The sequence below is a fragment of the Pleurodeles waltl genome, chromosome 7, assembly GCF_031143425.1.
Source record: "Pleurodeles waltl isolate 20211129_DDA chromosome 7, aPleWal1.hap1.20221129, whole genome shotgun sequence".
NCBI lineage: Eukaryota > Metazoa > Chordata > Amphibia > Caudata > Salamandridae > Pleurodeles > Pleurodeles waltl.
This window is the reverse complement of record NC_090446.1, coordinates 414,504,788-414,524,548: the sequence shown is the minus strand read 5'-3', so window position 1 is coordinate 414,524,548 and position 19,761 is coordinate 414,504,788.

The window sequence follows — 19,761 nt, the reverse complement described above, 5'->3', positions numbered from 1 at the left end:
CCATAGGCCAGGGGATAAGTCCTGTCCAGGTAAACCCCCTGAGCCTACCACCACTAATACATCAAGCTCTAGTGCCCCTAGCAGTAGTGGTACTAGTGGTGGGACTGCTGGCAACAGTCAAGCAAAGGGTGTAGTTGGGTTCACTTATGGGTCCATAGTGGAAACTGATGTAATCAGTCCCAAGACAGTTTCTGTCACACCTAGTGGCATTGGCCTTGCCACACTGGCTGCTTGTCCCCTTACAATGGATAAGTACAGGCAGACAGTTTCAATAAATGGTGTTGAGGCCTTGGCCTACAGGGACACAGGTGCCAGTTTCACTTTGGTGACTGAAAACCTAGTGCCTCCTGAACAACACATCATTGGACAACAGTATAAGATTATTGATGTCCATAACTCCACTAAGTTTCTTCCCTTAGCTATAATTCAGTTTAGTTGGGGTGGAGTTACTGGCCCTAAGCAGGTGGTGGTATCACCTAGCTTACCTGTAGACTGTCTCTTAGGTAATGACCTAGAGGCCTCAGGTTGGGCTGATGTAGAGTTTTATGCCCATGCAGCCATGCTGGGCATCCCTGAGGAATTGTTCCCTCTCATTTCAAGTGAAATAAAAAAGCAAAGGAAAGAAGGCCTGAAAACTCAGGATCCCTCTCCATCAACAGGTAAAAAGGGTATCACAGTATCCCCTAACCACCCTACCATTCAGGATACTATTCCTGTGGTGGGAGAAACCTCTCCTGGGGTGGCACCTGTTCCAAGGGAATCATCAGCTGGCAAAGCTGGACTCCCTGAGGTGGAAGTACCTCTCTGTGGGATAACTAACATTGGTGAGAAAAACAGCACCATTTTAGTTAACATGGAGCATCCCTCCAACCCTCCCAGAGAAACTTTAGTGCAGAAACCCTGCACTACCTCACAACACTTAGGACAGCATCCCTGCCCTAGTGTGGAGCTCATAGGACAGCATCCCTGCCCTGCTCCAACTCAAGAGAAACAGCATCCCTGTTCTCTCTTCCAGCCAGATGGACAAAGTTTTTGCCCAGCTATGGCTTTTCTGAGACAGCATCCCTGTCTGGCATTTCCATCACTACAAATAGGTTCAGTGGACAATTCCCACTGCTCTAAACTAAAACTTACTGATAGAAACTCTGAAAATACATCTTCACATTGTTGCTTAGCTAAAAAACTTCAAACAGGGTGGTTTACATCCCCACAGGGAAGTAACCATATAGTGGATGATAAAGGGAGTAACCAGTCTATTGCAGAGCTACTCTCTACTTATCACCACTTAGACAATAAAGTCTCAACTGGCCAAGGTTAGCCTTATTGTCCTTCGTTTGGGGGGGGGTTGTGTGAGAAGGTAGCCTCTTTCTAGCCTTGTTACCCCCACTTTTGGCCTGTTTGTGAGTGTATGTCAGGGTGTTTGTCACTGTTTTCACTGTCTCACTGGGATCCTGATAGCCAGGCCTCAGTGCTCATAGTGAAAACACTATGTTTTCAGTATGTTTGTTATGTGTCACTGGGATCCTGTTAGTCAGGACCCCAGTGCTCATAAGGTTGTGGCCTATATGTATGTGTCACTGGGACCCTGTCACACAGGACCCCAGTGCTCATAGGTGTGCATGTATGTGTTCCCTGTGTGGTGCCTAACTGTCTCACTGAGGCTCTGCTAACCAGAACCTCAGTGGTTATGCTCTCTCATTACTTTTAAATTGTCACTAACAGGCTAGTGACCATTTTTACCAATTTACATTGGCTTACTGGAACACCCTTATAATTCCCTAGTATATGGTACTGAGGTACCCAGGGTATTGGGGTTCCAGGAGATCCCTATGGGCTGCAGCATTTCTTTTGCCACCCATAGGGAACTCTGACAATTCTTACACAGGCCTGCCACTGCAGCCTGAGTGAAATAACGTCCACGTTATTTCACAGCCATTTTACACTGCACTTAAGTAACTTATAAGTCACCTATATGTCTAACCTTTACCTGGTAAAGGTTAGGTGCAAAGTTACTTAGTGTGAGGGCACCCTGGCACTAGCCAAGGTGCCCCCACATTGTTCAGAGCCAATTCACTGAACTTTGTGAGTGCGGGGACACCATTACACGCGTGCACTACATATAGGTCACTACCTATATGTAGCTTCACCATGGTAACTCCGAATATGGCCATGTAACATGTCTATGATCATGGAATTGCCCCCTCTATGCCATCCTGGCATTGTTGGTACAATTCCATGATCCCAGTGGTCTGTAGCACAGACCCTGGTACTGCCAGACTGCCCTTCCTGGGGTTTCTCTGCAGCTGCTGCTGCTGCCAACCCCTCAGACAGGCATCTGCCCTCCTGGGGTCCAGCCAGGCCTGGCCCAGGATGACAGAACAAAGAACTTCCTCTGAGAGAGGGTGTGACACCCTCTCCCTTTGGAAAATGGTGTGAAGGCAGGGGAGGAGTAGCCTCCCCCAGCCTCTGGAAATGCTTTGTTGGGCACAGAGGTGCCCAATTCTGCATAAGCCAGTCTACACCGGTTCAGGGACCCCTTAGCCCCTGCTCTGGCGCGAAACTGGACAAAGGAAAGGGGAGTGACCACTCCCCTGACCTGCACCTCCCCTGGGAGGTGTCCAGAGCTCCTCCAGTGTGCTCCAGACCTCTGCCATCTTGGAAACAGAGGTGCTGCTGGCACACTGGACTGCTCTGAGTGGCCAGTGCCACCAGGTGACGTCAGAGACTCCTTGTGATAGGCTCCTTCAGGTGTTAGTAGCCTTTCCTCTCTCCTAGGTAGCCAAACCCTCTTTTCTGGCTATTTAGGGTCTCTGTCTCTGGGGAAACTTTAGATAACGAATGCATGAGCTCAGCCGAGTTCCTCTGCATCTCCCTCTTCACCTTCTGATAAGGAATCGACCGCTGACCGCGCTGGAAGCCTGCAAACCTGCAACATAGTAGCAAAGACGACTACTGCAACTCTGTAACGCTGATCCTGCCGCCTTCTCGACTGTTTTCCTGCTTGTGCATGCTGTGGGGGTAGTCTGCCTCCTCTCTGCACCAGAAGCTCCGAAGAAATCTCCCGTGGGTCGACGGAATCTTCCCCCTGCAACCGCAGGCACCAAAAAGCTGCATCTCCGGTCCCTTGGGTCTCCTCTCAGCACGACGAGCGAGGTCCCTCGAATCCAGCGACACCGTCCAAGTGACCCCCACAGTCCAGTGACTCTTCAGCCCAAGTTTGGTGGAGGTAAGTCCTTGCCTCACCTCGCTGGGCTGCATTGCTGGGAACCGCGACTTTGCAAGCTTCTCCGGCCCCTGTGCACTTCCGGCGGAAATCCTGTGTGCACAGCCAAGCCTGGGTCCACGGCACTCTAACCTGCATTGCACGACTTTCTAAGTTGGTCTCCGGCGACGTGGGACTCCTTTGTGCAACTTCGGCGAGCACCGTTTCACGCATCCTCGTAGTGCCTGTTTCTGGCACTTCTCCGGGTGCTACCTGCTTCAGTGAGGGCTCTTTGTCTTGCTCGACGTCCCCTCTCTCTGCAGGTCCAATTTGCGACCTCCTGGTCCCTCCTGGGCCCCAGCAGCGTCCAAAAACGCCAAACGCACGATTTGCGTGTAGCAAGGCTTGTTGGCGTCCATCCGGCGGGAAAACACTTCTGCACGACTCTCCAAGGCGTGGGGGATCCATCCTCCAAAGGGGAAGTCTCTAGCCCTTGTCGTTCCTGCAGTATTCACAGTTCTTCAGCCTAGTAAGAGCTTCTTTGCACCAACCGCTGGCATTTCTTGGGCATCTGCCCATCTCCGAGCTGCTTGTGACTTTTGGACTTGGTCCCCTTGTTCCACAGGTACCTTCAGACAGGAATCCATCGTTGTTGCATTGCTGATTTGTGTTTTCCTTGCATTCTCCCTCTAACACGACTATTTTGTCCTTAGGGGAACTTTAGTGCACTTTGCACTCACTTTTCAGGGTCTTGGGGAGGGTTATTTTTCTAACTCTCACTATTTTCTAATAGTCCCAGCGACCCTCTACAAGGTCCCATAGGTTTGGGGTCCATTCGTGGTTCGCATTCCACTTCTGGAGTATATGGTTTGTGTTGCCCCTATCCCTATGTTTCCCCATTGCATCCTATTGTAACTCTACATTGTTTGCACTGTTTTCTAAGACTATACTGCATATTTTTGCTATTGTGTATATATATCTTGTGTATATTTCCTATCCTCTCACTGAGGGTACACTCTAAGATACTTTGGCATATTGTCATAAAAATAAAGTACCTTTATTTTTAGTATAACTGTGTATTGTGTTTTCTTATGATATTGTGCATATGACACTAAGTGGTACTGTAGTAGCTTCACACGTCTCCTAGTTCAGCCTGAGCTGCTTTGCTAAGCTACCATTATCTATCAGCCTAAGCTGCTAGACACCCTATACACTAATAAGGGATAACTGGGCCTGGTGCAAGGTGCAAGTACCCCTTGGTACTCACTACAAGCCAGTCCAGCCTCCTACAGGAGAGTATCACGATTTTCTTCCCATAGGGATTATGGACAAATTTATAAAAGACTGCGTTATCGGTACGGATTATATTCGGTTCACTGAGCTCTTAGATAAAACAAGAGTACCGAGCAGTCTCCTGATTGGTGGTCGGAAGCACCGTTTGCTAATAGTCAGCTTGAGAGGTATCCAGTTCGGATGAAATTGACCAGAAAAGAAAAGCGACGACAGAAACAAAACTATCAAACAGCCCGAACTGAAAATTCCCCAGAGAAGTTTGTAGCCGATGTCGAGAATGTCCCCATCTCTTTTAGAGTTAGCCAGCGGGAGGATCCCACGCTAAAGCACGCATGGAAAAATGCCAAAACGGAATCCTCAAAGGAGGTGGGTCCATATTTTCTAATCCACAAAAACCTGCTGTATAGAGTCACTACGACCACAACCGGAGAAAAGAAACAACTGGTGGTACCTGAGCCCTTCAGGAATCAGGTCCTATTCCTAGCCCATAGCCAGGCAGGGGGTGGACATTACGGTCGAGAAAAAACTGAGGAATATTTATTAAGACGATTCTATTGGCCGGGGGTTTATGCCAACATCAGAAAATACTGCACACAGTGCCCTAGGTGCCAATTAGTAGAACCAGGAGCCTTGAGGAAAGCCCCTTTACAACCCCTACCCATTATAGAGATCCCATTCAGCCACGTGGGTATGGATCTGGTTGGACCTCTATTACCATCATCCAAAGGTCACACCTATATACTCGTCTTGGTAGACTATGCTACCAGATATCCCTAGGCAATTCCTATTACTAGTATGACCACGAAATCAGTAGCCCAGGACATGATAACCTTCTTCTCCAGAGTAGGCTTTCCCCAAGAAATCCTCACCGATCAGGATACTCCTTTTGTATCAGCCCTTATGAAACAGATATGTAAAACACTAGGAATCACGCAGATACAAACCTCAGTATACCACCCCCAACGGACGGTTTAGTAGAACGCTACAACCACACCATCAAAACTTTGTTGAGGAAAACAGTCGATGAGTCCGGAAAAGACTGGGACCAGAAGCTACCTCTGGTCCTCTATGCTATCCGGACTCATGAACAGTCGTCCACCGTACATAGCCCTTTTGAACTGGTGTTTGGGAGGCAACCCCGTAATTTACTTGATATGGCCGCCGAAATCTGGGAGGAAGAAGGTGAGGAAGAAAAACCCCTGCTAGAGTATATCCATAAGTTGAAATCACACTTACAAACTGTTTGGGAAGATGTACGAAAACATTTAGAGAAAGCACAAGAAAACCAAAAAGCGTACTATGATCAGGGGACCAAACTACGGTCTTTCCACCCTAACGACCAAGTCCTGATACTGTGACCAACTTCCGAACATAAACTATTAGCTAAGTGGCAAGGGCCCTACAGAGTGATAAAAGCGGTTTCCCCCGTCACCTATCTCATTGAATTAAATCCCCACCCACAAAGGACCCAAATCTATCATGTCAATCTACTAAAAAAGTGGGAAACACCAGAAGATGCTGCTAACCCCTCTGCTACCGGGTTCTTAATAACACCAACCACTGTGCTAGGCATGGACCTCTATCCCACCACTAGCGTAGGGCAGTGGATAAGTCCCTGTATAAACAACTCTCTTTCCAAAATAGAAAAAGTCCAACTATCTACATTGTTACAAAAATATTCGACTTTTTTTTCCGAGACACCAGGCAGAACTACGTTAATACAACACCATATCAGAACACCAGAGGGCCGAACCATTCGGCTACGACCCTACCGGATTCCCGGAGCACGAAAGCATCTCATTGAAGAAAAAATAACGAAAATGTTAGCCCTAAAGGTTATCGAGCCGTCCACCAGCCCATGGTGCTCCCCGGTGGTTCTCGTGCCGAAACCTGACGGGTCTATCCGGTTTTGTATTGACTTCCGGAAGTTAAATGACATCTCTCTTTTTGATACATATCCCATACCGCGAGTGGATGAGCTGCTGGAGAAATTAGGTAGTGCCCACTATATGTCCACCTTGGACCTCACGAAAGGGTACTGGCAAATCTCTCTCGCCCCTTCCGACAAGGAGAAGACAGCCTTTGCTACCCAGTCGGGTCTTTATCATTTTACTGTCCTTCCCTTTGGCCTTCACGGGGCACCTGCTACATTTCAACGGTTAATGGACCGGCTCTTAAAACCGTTCCAAGCGTTTACCGCCGCATACTTAGATGATATCGTAATTTTTAGGAACTCTTGGAATGAACACCTACAACATCTCGAGGAGGTCTTCAGCACCCTAACTGAGGCTGGACTTATGGCCAACCCAAAAAAATGCATTCTCGGTAACACTCAAATTGCCTATCTCGGTTACCTCATCGGTAACGGGATCCTACGGCTGCAAAAAGATAAAATTGAGGCCATCTTACAAGTACCCGTACCCAACACCAAGAAAGAACTTCGATCCTTCCTAGGTTTGGTAGGGTATTATCGCAAGTTTATTCCCAAATACTCCACGATTGGCGCTCCCCTCACTGATCTCCTAAAAAAACACTACCCCACCAAATTACCCTCCTTCAGCGACTCTCAATTCTGCAGCTTTAACCAGCTCAAACAATCTCTTACATCCGAACCTGTATTGAAATGTCCGAATTTTTCCATGCCTTTCCACCTGTATACCGACGCTTCCAACGTCGGTCTAGGCGGCGTTCTCACTCAACCCGACTGTATGGGGTTCGAACATCCTATTGTATTCATCAGCAGAAAACTGCTTTCCAGGGAGTGCCACTACCCCGCTATAGAGAAGGAATGCCTGGCTATTAAATGGGCCATAGAGTGTTTACAATATTATCTCTTGGGTAGGCCTTTCATTCTCTATACCGACCATGCCCCGTTAACGTGGTTGGCCTCCCATAAAGACACAAATTCTAGGATCTTGCGTTGGTTTCTTGAGCTCTAGCCTTTTACTTTCCAGGTCAGCCACGTGCCGGGTTCTCAGCAGGGCCCTGCCGATTTCCTGTCCCGGTGTCCCGACTCATCGGTCCTATACCAGTCCCAATCATGGGATGGGGAGTGTAGATGGGTGTCTTCGACCGCGTCTTACAGCTCTTCAGACTGGTGCCTTTCGCGCAACTCACCCGGAACACTCGCGCGTTCCCTTGGTGACGTGCGAACGCCTTCGGACACTTCGGAACCGGATTTCCGGGTTCCGGTTTCAAAACTGAGGACGGACGACAGACAGGAGGAGGAGGAGTTCCCTGGAAACGCGAGACTACCGACGGAAGACGAAGAGTCGCCACGAACGGAGGAAACAGGAGCCGGAGCAGAGGAGATTCCCGCCTCCCACAGAGACAACGAGCCGGGAAGCCAGGATTCGGACGAGAGCATTTTCCGCCACGACCCTGGAGGGTCGTGGCTTAACAAGGTACGGTCCTTGTTACAAGGACGGCGGCACCATAAAACTACTATTAGGCACCAGGGAGGAGGTAGACAAGAGAAGAGGGTGGGGGTTGGAAAAGAGGGAGCTACGGGGAGCGAAATCACAACGGGGAATACCTTGGGCAGAGCACAAAAAGAGAGAATTAACACAAGTACCTAAAACCCTTCACCCTTCACTATCGGGCATACCTGTATACCTCTCCTCTTCCATCTCACTAGTCCCTTCCCCCTGCATGTTCTCACACTAGAACAGCGTCAGAACGCCACAAACCCACTTACCTTTTGTTTTGCTCCTGTGTTTTGTTTTTCGGTTCCACCGGGGAAGTCACGTGAACCAACACCTCAAGACACCTAAAAGGGGAAGAAAGAACAGAGACGTTAAGAAAGGAAGAACTCAGTTGGAACTGTTGCCATCAGATTTTTGTTGCCACGTTAAAACGGCCATTACTTATCATTTCACCTTCATAAACAAATAAAAATCTTTATTTTATCTCTTCATACGGCCTAGAGTCCTTTGTACCGCCAATCGCTTCCACACACACATAGGGCCTCATTTCAACCCTGGCGGTTAAAGTGGCGTTCCTACCGCCAACAGGCTGGTGGTACGAAATGCCATATTATGACTGCGGCAGCGGTTTGCCGCCATGGAGGGTCCCGGCGGTTTACCGCCATGGAGGTCCTGGCGTTCTCAATCCGCCAGGGCAGCGCTGCTTGCGCATGCACTTGGGATAGACAGTGCAGGGGCCCCCAGGCACAGCCCCATCGCGATTTCCACTGTCTGCTTGGCAGACAGTGGAAACCGCGACAGGTGCTGCTGCACCCGCTGCACCGCCACATTGCCGCCGGCTCCATTAGGAGCCGGCTGCAATGTTACGGCCCAGCGGGGATGTTGAAATACGTCCGGTGGGTTTGCAGCAGCATAGGCGGCCGTTTGGCGATTCAAACTTGGCGGGCGGCAATGAGGCCCATAGTAATGTTAATTTTAAAAATTATACCATGTACTTATGGATTTTTTTAAAAGTCTTTTTGACTGCCCCCCCAACCTTCTCCACCCCACTGTACAAGGATGAGTACCTATACGCACTCCATTTAAAGTGCAAAAGTATAGAGGCTGAGAACACTAGACCCGGGTGTGAGAAAGAAGCCTCTTTCTAGCATGGTTACCCCCACTTTTGGGCTGTTTGTGAGTGTGTGCCAGTGTGTTTTTACTGTGTCATTGGGATCATGCTAGCCACCACCCCAGTGCTCATAGGGAAAACCCTGTGTGTCAGTGTGTGTGTTGTCAGTACTACTTAACTGTGTCACTGAGGTTCTTGTGTCAGTGAGGCTCTGCTAATCAGAACCTCAGTGCTTATGCTCTCTATGCTTTTAAATTTGTCACTATAGGCTAGTGACTTAATTTACCAATTTCAATTGGCACACTGGACCCCCCTTATAAGTCCCTAGTGTATGGTACCTAGGTAACCAGGGCATTGGGGTTCCAGGAAATCCTTAAGGGCTGCAGCATTTCCTTTGCCACCCATAAGGAGCTCAGACAAATCCTTTCACAGAACTGCCACTGCAGCCTGCGTGAAATAGTGCACACATTATTTTACCGCCATTTTTACTGCACTTAAGTAACTTATAAGTCACCTATATGTCTAACCTTCATTTACTGCAAGCTAGGTGAAAGTTACTAAGTGTGAGGGAACCCTTGCACTAGCAAAGGTGCCCCCACATTGGCCAGGGCCAATGCCGCAGACTTTGTGAGTACGGGGACACCATTACACGTGTGCACTACATCTAGGTTAATACCTATATGTAGCTTCACAATGGTAACCCCGAATATGGCCATGTAAGGTGTCTAAGATCATGGAATTGTCCCCCATTCCAAAAATGGTATTGGGGAGCCAATTCCATGCATCCTGGAAGCTCCACCATGGACCCCCAGTACTGTCAAACTAGCTCTCTGAAGCTTGCACTGTAGCTACAGCTGCTGCCACCTCACAGACAGGGTTCTGACCTCCTGGGGTCTGAGCAGCTCAGTCCCAGGAAGGCAGAACAAAGCATTTCCTTTGGGAGCAGGGTGTTACACCCTCCCCTTTGGAAATAGGTGTTACAGGCTGGGGTGGGGTAGCCTACCCCAGCCTCTGGAAATGCTTTGAAGGGCACAGATGGTGTCCTCCTTGCATAAGCCAGTCTACACCGGTTTAGGGACCCCCAGTCCCCGCTCTGGCACGAAACTGGACAAAGGAAAGGGGAGTGACCACTCCCCTGTCCATCACCACCCAGGGGTGGTGCCCAGAGCTCCTCCACTGTGTCCCAGACTTCAGCCATCTTATTTTCCAAGGTGTGGGGACACTCTGGAGGTCTCTGAGTGGCCAGTGCCAGCAGGTGACGTCAGAGACCCCTCCTGATAGGTCCATCCCTGATAAGGTAGCCAATTCCCCTCTCAGGGCTATTTAGGGCCTCTCCTGTGGGTTTCTGTGCAGATTCTACCTGCATGTTTCCAACAGGAATCCTCTGCAACTACTACTTCATCCTCTGACCTCGGATCGACCGCAGAGTGCTCCAGGAACCGCTGTAATAGCAACAAAGTATCCGGAAGGGCTATTTTTCCTCTGCAACTTTAGCTCCAGCCAGCAACTGCAACAGTTTCCATGGTGTGCACACTCTGGGGACTCCCTGTCTTCACCCTGCACCAGAAGGACCGAAGAAATCTCCTGTGGAAGCAGGCACCTTCTAAGTCGATGACCAGTCCTCTTGGACTCCTCTCCTGGCGACAAGCGTGCCCTTGGAACACAGGTGGTCGACTCCTTCGACACAGGCTGTCCTAAGGTCCTGCTGTCCCAATTTGGAGGAAGTAAGAGCTTGCCTTCCCCGAGCACGACAGGCATGCCGTCTTCTTTACCTCCTGAGGCCTCTGTGCACTATTTGCAAAATTCCTTCATGCACAGCCTGGCCCATGTCCCCAGCACTCTATCCTGCGACGCTCAACTTGCTGAGTTGACCTCTGACGGTGTGGTACCTTCCTTTGTAGTGTTGCACCAACCGCATTTTGCACCTCCTTTGTCCCGTGTCCTGGGACTCTGTGGGTGTTGTATGGTTGACTGAGGGCTCTCTGAAGAGCTGAGAGCCCCCACTTCCTCTCCACGCAGAGTTGAGCCCCACAGGTCCCTCCTGGGTCCAGACAGCACCACCTTGACACGAAACTTGACTTTGCCTGAACCAAGGCTTGTTGGACGAATCCAGCACCAAAAGTCGCCTGCATCCAACATCTCTTCGTGGGACATCCATTGCATCATGCAGGAACCCGCTGACATCTTCCTTGGGTGCATTTCTGCAGTCTTCGCCCAACTGGGGACTCTTCTTTTGCACCGTCTTCTGGGTTGGCAGGGTCTCCTGTCCTTCTTGGAACTTCTTCCGACTTCTGGACTTGGTCTCCTTCCTTTGCAGGTCTTCAGGTACAGGAATCCACCATTTGTTGTTTGCAGTCTTGCTTGGTTCTTGCAATAACTCTAATTACTCCTACTTTCCTTTGCTCTAGGGTGAGGTACTTTAATTACCTTTGATGTATTCTTACTCTCTGAGCGATTCTCTGCACACTACACTTGCCTAGGGGAAATTTGTGATTCGCATTCCACTTTCTTAGTATATGGTTTGTGTTGCCCCTAGACCTATTTTCGCCCGTTGCATTCTATAGCATTTCCTATTGTTTGCACTATCCTATGTCTATTTACTTACCTTATTTTGGTGTCTAGTGTATATATTGTGTATAATACTTACCTCCAGTAGGAGTATTGCCTCTAAGATATTTTTAGCCTTGTTTCACCCAAATAAACTACCTTTATTTTTGGTAACACTGAGTATTGCCTTTACTTGTGTATACGTACTGTGTAACTATAAGTGGTATTGCAGAAGCTTTGCATATCTCCTAGTTCAGCCTAAGCTGCTCTGCCATATCTACCGCTATCAGCCTAAGCTGCTAGAACACTACCACATTTCACTAATAAGGGATAACTGTGCCTGGTATAAGGTGTAAGTAACAGTAAGTATCCTTTTTGTGTTGCTAAGGTGTAATTACCCAAGGTACCCACTACAAAGCAGGCCAGCCTCCTACATTACAACATGCTTAAGTAATATTTCTGATTGCTATACAATAATATACATTTATTGTATTTTCTAATTAACAACATTATTTTTATTACAGATTGTGAACTTTTATTAGATAAGTTAATAATATAAAAGTTTAACTCCCTCCTATTTATATTTGTTCTCTTTTTACACAGATTTAAGGAGCTAATTATTGCAGTTATGTAGGTTACTAATTAAATCTAATCAAAATCTCGAGCTCCTACATCCCTCACAAATGGGATTTAGACCACAACACAACACAGAGTCAGCTTCATTAGCAGTTATGGAAGATGCTCGCTAATTACTCGATCTAGGTGGACATGCAGCTATCATCTTATTAGATCTCAGTGCTGCATTTGATCCGTTGGACCACGGTATACTACTCAAAGACTGTCAGCCATAGGAATGGAAGGACTACACTGGTTTTCCTCCTTCTTGAAAGATGTGCTGGGTAATGTTTTAGGGTGTGTGATGCAGAGTGCGTGAGTAGTGTATGTGTGTGAGTGGTGCGTGGCTCTAGTTGACTAGGTGGTCTTGGTGTCAGTCTTGTGCCAATGACTTGTAATTGTAAAGGGTTGTGGGTAGTGTGGGTGTGTGTTTTATAGTGGTATGGGTGTGGTGTGTGTATGGGTGTCAGGTGTGTGTTGTTTGAATTGTCCAATGTAGTGTTGTTTTATATGTGGGTGTCCATTGTGAGCGCGGCGGTATGTACCGCCAATGGTTTACCGCCGTTGAATGTCCGCCGTGGTGATTCGTGGGTCATAATGTGGTGGGCATTGTTCTGTTGGCGTAATGGTGTGGGTTTTGATACTGGTACTTTTTGACTGATCTTTGGCCTGGCGGATTTGTGTATGTGGCTGTATTCTGTCCGATTGGTGTGTGTGTGTGTGTGATAATATGATGATTGGATATTTGCCGCCATAGCAGTAAGTTGGCGACCGTCAGCATGGTGGTAAGCAGGATTTACAGCCAGAGTCATAATGAGGGCCAATGTGAACCCACCTGCTAACCTATGAACACGTGCCTCTTTTGCTTTACAATATTATCCGCAAAGTTTTCACTACAGAATGAAGTGTGCAGGTAGTTTAATCTTCAGCACTTTCAGATTTTAATTATTTTTCATAAATAGTGTCGTTTTCGACAACTGTTGCATAGAGTGTACACTGTTCTTAGTATATCACTTTTAATATGCTGTAGTGTATGTCTCGGTGTGCTAAGAATGAGCCCTCTCTATAGAGTAAAAACTATTTACAGTAGTCAGTTATCTACTGAAATCAACTTCAGTTCTTAATATAGGTTTGGTGTGTGTTAGTGGTTTCACACAGATAAAAAGTGTCCATAGTAGGACATTTGTTTTGGAATTGACATGCACTATTTTGGCTTTCTCTGAACAGTTGTATTCAGCTTACTCCTTGGTGGCATGCTTCATCATTGGGTTTCTTCCCGTTCTGCTGTAGAACGAGGCGTGATGCGACCAATGGAATACGTGGGGGCACTATTGGTATCAGCGATGCGGATGCTAGAAAAGGATAGGAGTGGTGGGGTCTTGGTAAATTAAAAATACCCCCCTCTGGATGATATTACTAGTTTAATATGTCTCACAGGGGTGGTACGATTAAAAAGGGGTGTCAGGAGGGTGGGTATATTATGTAACTGTCCTCCTTAGTAGTCTACATGCTTTGGAGTTTACACCTAACAACAACAACTTTAATCGTTCAGTACCACATAACTTCCATTGGAAAGTACATGAAATACCGGGCGAATCAAAGGGACAAGAGTACCCTTCAGCAAACAGGCCAAGTTCGCGACCCCAGCATTGCAAAGACCGTGAGGGGACACCTGCTTGCATATCATCGAATGACTAACAGCAGTCTCACGTTCGCTTCCGGTAAGAAAGACCTCTGTTTTGCCGTTCAGACATTTATAATAAAAGGGCAACTCCCACTCTTCTTATAGCTATCTCCTAGTTGCTCGTACCTTCCCACTACAAGATGTTTCAGGCAGCTTGAGAAACGAAAGGTCGAAATGGGTAATTAATTAATTATGCCATGTAAGAGCCAGATAGTTGAAGGACTCTCTGCTACTGTGAAGGGCAACTTATCTAATTTTTCTACGTGAAGAATGGTGAAACTAGCACCCCTTTTAGCCATTGTCTGTTGTTAATTAAAAGCATAATTCACTCCTGTTAATGTACTTCCATGGAATACTGCCATTTTTCAGTGTCTGTGGAGTCCAACCCAGCTGCATGATGGAATTTAGCTGTGTCTGTCCATGATATAACCGGGACAAGTCTGTTTGAGTGATATCAATAGCAGACGACACTATGGTGGTCATTACAACCCTGGCGGACGGTGTTAAAGCTGCAGAAATACCGCAAACAGGCCGGCGTACAAAAAAAGGGAATTATGACCCTGCCGGAAACCGCCAACAAAGACAGCCACTTTAACACGCCGACCGCCACGGCGGTACAGACAAGCAGCGCGGCGGTTACTGCCAACAGACAGGCGGGAGACAATGTACCGCCCACACTATTACAACCCGCCAATCCGCCACCTTTTCTGGGCGGATTCACCGTGGATAAAAACACGGCGGAAACAGCTTTTGCTATGGGAAAACGCTCACCTGAACACATCCCACGAGGGACGACGACTCCATGGACCCGGAATTACAAATACTCCCTGCCCTTGTCTTTCTGCTCCTCTACGAACAACAGCTACGTAGGTGCAGAAGACACCGGTGAGTACTGCACCTACGACACGGGGAGGGGGGAGGCAAAAGTTAGGGGGACACCCACCAAACACCCCCACCCTCGCATATCACAACATACACACCAATGCATTCACAAAAATAACAGTAACAACCCACAATCCCCCCGGAAGAATGAAAAGACAATGCGAAATTCGGTCAAACATTATAATGCGCCAATATACATGTCATACAAAAATATACTGATATATATTAGAAAATCACTCATAATTATATACAATACGAGAAGTAGTGCAGATATGTACACAACAATGTCCGTGCACCAACAGTCCCAAAATGCATGGGCGAGGCCCACAAACGACACCTGACCACAATCGGAGAGAACACTGCCGGGGCATCAGATAGAAATACTACAGGCACCTCAGGGGGAAGGAAAGGGGGGGCACCTCAGCCAGATGAATGCACCATGCCCATTGATGTATCATAGGGAGTGCAAAGCTACAGTCTCTCAAGTCTATACAGTGGGTGGTTTGCCCACTGTGCCATCCTGGGAAGTGCAAAGCCACAGTCTCTCAAGTCTATACAGTGGGTGGTTTGCCCACTGTGCCATCCTGGGGAGTGCAAAGCCACAGTCTCTCAAGTCTATACAGTGGGTGGCTTGCCCACTGTGCCATCCTGGGGAGTGCAAAGCCACAGTCTCTCAAGTCTATACAGTGGGTGGCTTGCCCACTGTGCCATCCTGGGGAGTGCAAAGCTACAGTCTCTCAAGTAGATGCAGTTCTCTACTGGTACTGGGTGGGACTGGTGCCCATACTGGATGAGTCTCCATGTGAAAGTTCATGTCCTGTCACTGTCCCAATTGCACATGGGATAAGGATGCCTGATGTGGCGGTCCATTCATTCCTACACGGTGCTTGCCCTGTTCAGCGGTCTTCACCATGGCGGTCTTTGCCCTGTTCAGCGGTGCTTTGCCATGGCGGTCTTTGCCCTGTTCAGCGGTCTTCACCATGGCCGTCTTTGCCCTGTTCAGCAGTGCTTTGCCATGGCGGTCTTTGCCCTGTCCAGCGGTCTTCACCATGGCGGTCTTTGCCCTGTTCAGCGGTCTTCACCATGGCGGTCTTTGCCCAGTTCAGCGGTGCTTTGCCATGGCGGTTCTGGTACGGACATTGGTGTGTGGCATGACGTTCCCTACACTGGGCATTGGTATGTGGCATGACGATCTCTACACTGGGCATTGGTGTGTGGCATGACGTTCCATCATTGCCCAGCGGGGCTGTGGCAGCCGGGGCCCTCCTGGGCTGTGACTCCGGCGGTGTACTCAGGACCAGTGACGATACTTGGGCCCTCCTGGGCTGTGACTCTGGCGGTGGTCTCTGGACCAGTGACGATACTTGGGCCCTCCTGGGCTGTGACTCTGGCGGTGGTCTCTGGACCAGTGATGATACTTGGGCCCTCCTGGGCTGTGACTCTGGCGGTGGACTCAGGACCAGTGACGATACTTGGGCCCTCCTGGGCTGCGACTCTGGCGGTGTTCTCTGGACCAGTGACGATACTTGGGCCCTCCTGGGGTTGACTTTGGCGGTGGACTCAGGACCAGTGACGATACATGGGCCCTCCTGGGACGTGACTCTGGCGGTGGTCTCTGGACCAGTGACGATACTTGGGCCCTCCTGGGCTGTGACTTTGGCGGTGGACTCAGGACCAGTGACGATACATGGGCCCTCCTGGGACGTGACTCTGGCGGTGGACTCAGGACCAGTGACGATCCTTGGGCCCTCCTGGGCTGTGTCTCTGGCGGTGGTCTCTGGACCAGTGATGATACTTGGGCCCTCCTGGGCTGTGACTCTGGCGGTGGACTCAGGACCAGTGACGATACTTGGGCCCTTCTGGGCTGTGACTCTGGTGGTGGACTCTGGACCAGTGATGACGGTGCTGGCGGTTGTGTCTGGACCGCCGGAAATGATGGTGCACTTCTCCGCTGTGACACTCACAACAGGCTGGCAAGACTTCCTCTGGACCTTCCCCACCTTTGGTGGAGTCACAGCTGACTCTCCAATCCCCTTCGAACCCAGGTCAGTTGTTGTCCCACCAGGAGTCTTAACAAGGTCCCGTCGTCCACTTTCCAATTTTAGAGCCTTAACAGGGGGTGGGCTGCCAGTGCCTTGGCTCCGGGTCCTACTGCCTGCCCTAGTGGCCGGTGCACTCCACAATCCCTGAACACGCACCACTGGTATTGGTGGCTTTTTGGCTGAGGCGCTACGACGGGACTGATGAATTGGAGGGGGGGGGGCAAAAAGGTCAATTTTACACAGGGACAGTTTCTGACGAACACTGGGATGGGTAGCTGGAGGGGGTCTGGGAGTGGAGGAAGAGGAGGTGGTTGTAGGAGGTGTTACTTTAGCTGTTTTGGGTGCAGGTGCAGGTACAGGAGGCTGTCGTGAGGTGGATGGATGTTGGGTGAGTGATTGCCGGCGTTTGTGTACTTTGGGGGGGCGTCACAGACACACTGGGAGAGGACACAGGGGACGTGTAAATGGTAGTGGAGGTGGTGAGTGCAGGTGAGTGGCTTGTGGTGCTGGGTGTCCTGGTGCGATTCCTGGTGCCTGTAGATGTGGTGCATGCAGGTGTGTGTGTAGACGAGACTGGGAGGGAGGAGGGAGATGAGGAAGAGGGGGACACAGTGGATGTTGCTGTGTCTGTATGGGTGTGATGCTTGTGTGAGTGCCTGTGGGATGTGTGGTGCCTATGTTTGCTTGAGCTACTTTTGGGTGTTGACTTGTGTGCATGCTGGTCTGTAGGTGTACTTGGGATGGGCTGGGGTACAGGGGATTGGGTCTGGGTGTAGGATGTTGGAGGGGGGAGGCTTGACACAGGGACAATGGCTGCCATCAGTGCTGAGGCCAGAGATTGCAGGGTTCGCTGAAAGACAGCCTGACCAGAATGAATGCCCTCCAGGAATGCATTACTGTGTTGTAACTCTCGTTCTACACCCTAGATGGCATTCACAATGGTAGACTGCCCAACAGTGAGTGACCTGAGGAGGTCAATGGCCTCCTCACTGAGGGCAGCAGGGGTGACTGGGGCAGGGCCTGAGGTGCCTGGGGCGAAGGTGATGCCCACCCTCCTGGGTGAGCGGGCACAGGGCGAAGGCTGAGGGGCTACTGGGAGGGCGGTGCTGGTAGGGGAGGTGGCGGATGTACCTGTAGAAGTGGTGCGCACAGATGGTGCTGCCACCACAGGGGAGCTCCCATCGGCGGACGAGTCTGTGTCGTTGGTTGGTGATCCCGTGGCCGACATGAAGCTCCCCTCACCCTCTGTCCCACTGGTGCATTCAGAGTCCGTGGTGTGGCCCTCCATGGCCATGTGGGATGCAGCTCCCTTGTGCTCCGGTGCCACTGTACCTCCGCCTGTTGATGCTGATGTACAAAAGGACAGGGAGAGCAGGAAAAGGGGGGGAGACAGAAGAACGAGAGTTTTAGTGCAAGGTATTCCGCTACTGTTGGCGGACAAGACAGACGCAGCAGCCCCCTGCATTACGCTGTGTTCCTGCACTCTGCACACGCAATTTCTGGGTTATGGCCTACATGGCAATGGTGGACATCTGCGCACATGGATGCCACAGGGGCAAATATACCTCGACTTGGCACTCTGCTGAGGTGGGATTGAGTGCCACATGGCCTACATTATGGAGGGGCCTTGCCTACCTAACTGGCCCTGGCCTAGGGACACCCACAGCCCACCTCCCCCACCCAGACACCTCCACTGCACTCAAAGTCAGCAGAATGAGGTTGTACTCACCCCCTTGTGTCTGCTGTGATGTCCTCAAGCGCCCATCCAACTCTGGGTAGGCCACCGCCAGGATCCGGAACATCAGGGGGGTCATGGTGCGACGGGCACCCCTCCCACCTTGGGAGGCCATCCCCAGCTGAGCCTCCGCCGTCTTCTTGCTGCAGCGGCGAATGTCCTCCCATCTCTTCTGGCAGTGGGTGCCCCGTCTGTGGTGGGCCCCCAGGGTCCGGACCTTCTTGGCGATGGCACGCCAGATGTTCCTCTTCTGTTGGGCGCTGACCTACATGACATGCACAAGGGAAGAGGAACAGTCATTACCAAGTGCACCATCGTTGTGAGTGGCCCCCTCCCTACTCTGGCCATGTGGCCCATTCATTCCCATGCATTAATGTTCAATCAACTCTGCCCACTTCCCTCTTCCAACTAGCCCTCTCCACCCAGGCCTAGCCCATACAACGTGCTGCCTGTGTACTAACCTGTTGGTCTGGATGACCGTAGAGTAGCGTGTACTGGGGGAGGACCCCATCCACAAGTTTCTCCAACTCCTGTGCAGTGAAGGCAGGGGCCCTTTCGCCAGACGCAGCAGCCATCGTCGCTTCCAGACCGAGGTCACAGCAGCACTAGCAGTGTAGGTCCTCTCCTGTCGAAGGTCAGGTATCTAGTGAGTGAACACATAGAAAATGGCGGTGACGTCTGTGGCGGTGACGTCCGCGGCGGTGCGCATCATCACCGCCGGCGCACCTGTTCATTGGCTCCTGGGACCCATAGGGTCCACTGTTAACCAATGCAGCATTGCGCCGCGGTCTACGACCGCCTACCGCGACGGTGTGCAACGCCAACGCAGTTACCCCACAATCCCATTGTCCCAGTTTAGAGGTCAGGCAGCTGCCATTTCAGGGGCCCACATGGCTTAATTTACCTCTGCATCACACATAGCTAGGCCTACACTCAACACACATACAGGAAGGGTTTTGTGAGTGGTGTAGTCTTGTGTGTAACTGTGGGTACATACCTGGAGGAATAGTGACTGGTTCTTCGCTGTTGTCCTTCGTAGGCACCGTCAGCTGGGACATATGAGAAGATGGCGGAATCCTCCGGTGTACCGACCACTGGTGGACCTGTTGACAATGGAAGAAAGACATATCATCGTCACCTACCGGTTTGACCGTGCCACTATCCAGGAACTATGTACCCAGTTGGAGCCAGACCTGATGTCACCGATCCACCATCCGACTGGAAT